Source organism: Salvia miltiorrhiza, chromosome 7 (assembly GCF_028751815.1).
Source record: "Salvia miltiorrhiza cultivar Shanhuang (shh) chromosome 7, IMPLAD_Smil_shh, whole genome shotgun sequence".
Taxonomy (NCBI): Eukaryota; Viridiplantae; Streptophyta; class Magnoliopsida; order Lamiales; family Lamiaceae; genus Salvia; species Salvia miltiorrhiza.
Window position 1 is genome coordinate 23870520 of NC_080393.1, and position 3927 is coordinate 23874446.

Consider the following 3927-nt stretch of genomic DNA (forward strand, 5'->3'; position numbering starts at 1 on the left):
TTTATTTTAGGGAAAACGGAGGATGCACGAAAAAGATAGGGGGAGGCAAGGAAGAGAATGATGGAGCTCAAAGAGGGATTTGAGGGGCAAAGAAAAAAAAAAGGAGGGAGGGAGGGAGGGGAGACGAGAAAGGGAGGAAGAGGAGGGAGAAAAAGGGGCCAGCAAGAGGGGGCAAAGGAGGGGCCGAGGAGGGAGGGAGAAAGGGAGAGAGGGCAGAAGGGGAGGGCGAGGGAGGCGAAGGGGGAGCACAAGAGGGGGAGGCGCGAGCAGGGGAGAAGGAGGAGGAGGCGGACAGAGAGGGGGGGGGACACAGGGGGAGGACGACACCACAGGGGGAGAGGGACGGAAGGGAACACCAGGAGCCGCCACGAAGAGGGGGGGCCGACACGAAGCGGGGGCCCGACACCACGAAGATTCTTTTCCCTACCACTAATCTTTTTCCCTACCACTACTCCTACCTTCCACCACACTACTCCTTTTCCCCCACCACTACATTCTTTCTCCCACTCTCACAACTTTTCTCCCACCATTATCACACTCCATAGAAGCCTTTGAAGCCCCAAGAGAAGTAGCAAAGCAAGGGAGAGTGTGGGAAAACTATAGAGTGAAGGTTGTGCTTCGAGGGTGAGTTTTTCTTTGCTTTGTCTCAACTGAAAATGCTTTATGGCCATGGATTTTACACATTTGTGTGCTATATTATGTGAGGATATGTTTTATGATTTTGGATGATTATTTTGGTAGAGTTTATTGGGTGAAAAACCGTGCATGAGGTAAGGCAGCGAATCTGCCATAAGCACACTGCTTGGCAGTGTTTTGCAAGGCGATTCCAGCCATCCAAACGGTTCCCAAAAATTCCCAAATTAATTGTGTATCATTTTTCATATGTTTCTATACTTTGGTAAAATTTCAGAAGGTTTGGAGCTCTTATGATTTATTTATGAATTTGTAAACATCACTGCCCATCTGGAATACATTTTTGGTAAACAATCTTTGGGAGGCCATAAGTAAAGTTTCAATCGGTGAAAACCTTTGAAACTTGAATATGTCACTCTAGACTCCCGTATCTTTCTTTTGACATCGGTCTCACCATTTTTGAGTAAGGGAAACAACCGGTATAAATTCTTGAAATCTAGTTCTTATTCCTTGTACCATCCAGTAGATTTTACAAACCTACGACTTTGAGGTGGCAAAGGCCGACTTAAATCTTTGATTCTCAAGCCTATCTTTCTACTGAATATTCACTGACATGTTGGGAACTTACTTGTTCAGTTTTAGAATTTTTGGTGAAGCCTAAAGTGGTTTTTTCCGATTTATGTTCTAAATCTGCCAAACTTGAACTCTTTTTGTGCACTGAACTTTAGACAGTCATATCTTCTAAACCATGAATGTTCTTGGAGTAAATCCAACTTTAGAGTGTTATGATCTCTCCCTAGTTTCCAGATTGACCCTTGGGGTTCCCAGTGGAGTTTTGTAAAGGGAGATATGAATTTTTAAAGAAAGTCCACTGACTTGGTTGTAATCTGGAAATCTGAAATTTTCAGATTTTTGCTTGTTAAATACCCATCTTTGAGAGGGCATATCTTGCTCGTTTGAATTTTTTTTCATTCGATTCAAATTGGAGAATGATCCTTGAAATGTCTAGTTTCCAGAATGTCTTTTGGAGCCTCATTTGGAGATCCGAGGCAGATTTGATGTCTGTTGCAAAACAACCTCTTAAGAGCTCAAGTTGTTGAATTATTTTCTATGTATCAAAGTTTATTTTAAAGGATGTTTCATGAAAGATTTAGTATATGTGCGTAACGAGTTTGGGACTATTTATTTTAAATGAGGTCCGTTCTTTTATTTAAATTATGATGGACTTTTAATGAATATTTTTGGGATTAAACTCTTATTTCTTGATTTATATAAATTATTTTTTTAAGGACTTATAAATATGAATTTCGTAGGCCTACTGACCTACTGTGATCGACGGTTTGTCGATGTCTAATAGCTTTGAAAATTTTATAGCAAGTCCCTACATGAGTCTTGAGTACCCTGGTAAAATTTCAAGCCATTCCAACTTCGTTTGATACTTCTTTAAAATGCAAAACCTAAACTGCACATTACTACCGAGAATTTCAGAGAACAGAGGAAAGAGTCATTCATTTCAGTAGCTTCCTGTGTGATCTAGATTTCCAAATTTTTATGGTATTAACCTTATTGTGTTATATAGATATCCACCAAAGTTGAGCCCAGTTTGACAACGTTTACTATTTTTCAAAAATCCAAGTTTTCGATTGTTCAAAACTGCCGAACATGGTAGATCGTGGTAAAAACGTCATATCTCTCAAACCACTTGGAGTTTTCGACTCTACTTTTTTTTTATATGAAACTAGACTCGAAGATCTTTCTTTCGGTATGAGTCTCGAGTCCAGGAGATGTCGGAGTCAGAATAGATTAAATTTTGAAGCTGAGTCAGTGTAAAAACAGAGCATGTTTTGATGATGTTTGATTGTGATTCTTATGTGCCTTATGTGTTTGTGTTGCCTATGTGTTTGAATGAGATTAGACGAGGTATGATTGATTTTTGACTGTCTTTAATGTAACGAATTATGGATGCTAGAACCCTAAAACATTAAAAGATACCCTAGGCACGTAGAATTAGACTTTGTCTTATGACAATTTCTTCACGAACTTATCGACTCTTCATCAATGAAGGTCCGGGCGACAGAAAGTGAAGCCGAAGAAGAAACGACTCCACGCCAGCTTTAAGAACAATTGAGGTGGGCATTATTTTATTATTACGTATATAGAGATCCCCTGCGTGACGTAGGCCTCATATGCGAATATATATGCATGATATGTTTTGACTATTTATTCAGTTCTTATGAAATGCTTATATGTTTAATGCCCTTTATGAAAATGAAAATGTTATGAAAATGAAATGTTTATGAAATGATTGACTGCCAAAATGTTTATGTTTTTATATGTATCCTATATGTGTTGGTTCGCCAACTTTAAAGGAAATCCAATTGGGATCCTATGCTAGACAAAGGTCGCTAGCTAGGGTTAACGTGTACACTCATGGAGACCGCGAGTCGCTTGCGACCGGTCTTGGCGTCCGTGGTAAGGAGGCCTCCTTCCCGGAGCGTGACAGAAAGGACAGATATGGATCATATAGACTGAAAATGGGATGCGCATCCACCTTTATGAAAATGAATGAAATGTTTTAGTAAGCGCAGGTCATTCAAGAAAACCCCTGTGTGTTACTGTTGGCAGTTCAATTTATATATGTATGCATGTTGTATTTTCGGCTTATGTCACTGAGTATTTTTATACTCAGCCCTGCATATATTTCTAAATGTGCAGGTTGAGCAGGCGATGGAATGGATCGGTGTTGAGCGGATTTCCCTTTTGTTGTTTATGTAATGAAACCTTGAGTATGCATCTCCATATGCATAACTCACACATTTTTTTCGCTGCAAACACTCTGACTTATTTATCATTTCTACTTGAACTTATTACTACTTCATTTTAATTAACTTTCAGTTGGGGTCTAGTCGTTATGGCAGACTCATTTGTGAATTACCCAAGTGGTTATATATATATACCACTAGTTTGTTATTAATGTTGGTTACTTAGTAAATCCCCTTTAATTTCCGTTTCTTATTGTTCACCCCAAGTCATAACCCCGGTTAACCCGTCATTGGGATAGTGGGCTGTGACAGAGTGGTATCAGAGCAGTTCGTTTGCTCTGGCACTAGAAACCTTATTCTAAAAAGCCAAGTCTAGTTTGATTCACTAGACATACGTGGGTTAATACGACACCGCTCAACACTCCATTGCATCGTGCTCAATCAAGGAAAAAGGTAACTGCAGTTACAACGTTTTAAAGATGTTATTGTTCTAAACTGTTTCATGAAGATGTTTATGTAAAGAGCATGCTAT

At 39.4% G+C, this 3927-nt stretch overlaps 1 long non-coding RNA gene across 1 annotated transcript; it reads left to right on the forward strand.

Annotated features, from left to right (window-relative positions):
* Nucleotides 1-490: 490 nt before the first annotated feature.
* LOC130993596 (uncharacterized) lies at nt 491-3607 on the forward strand. Its single transcript, XR_009091720.1, has 3 exons — nt 491-624; nt 2698-2762; nt 3349-3607. It is a non-coding gene; the product is annotated as an uncharacterized LOC130993596 (long non-coding RNA).
* Nucleotides 3608-3927: the final 320 nt, after the last annotated feature.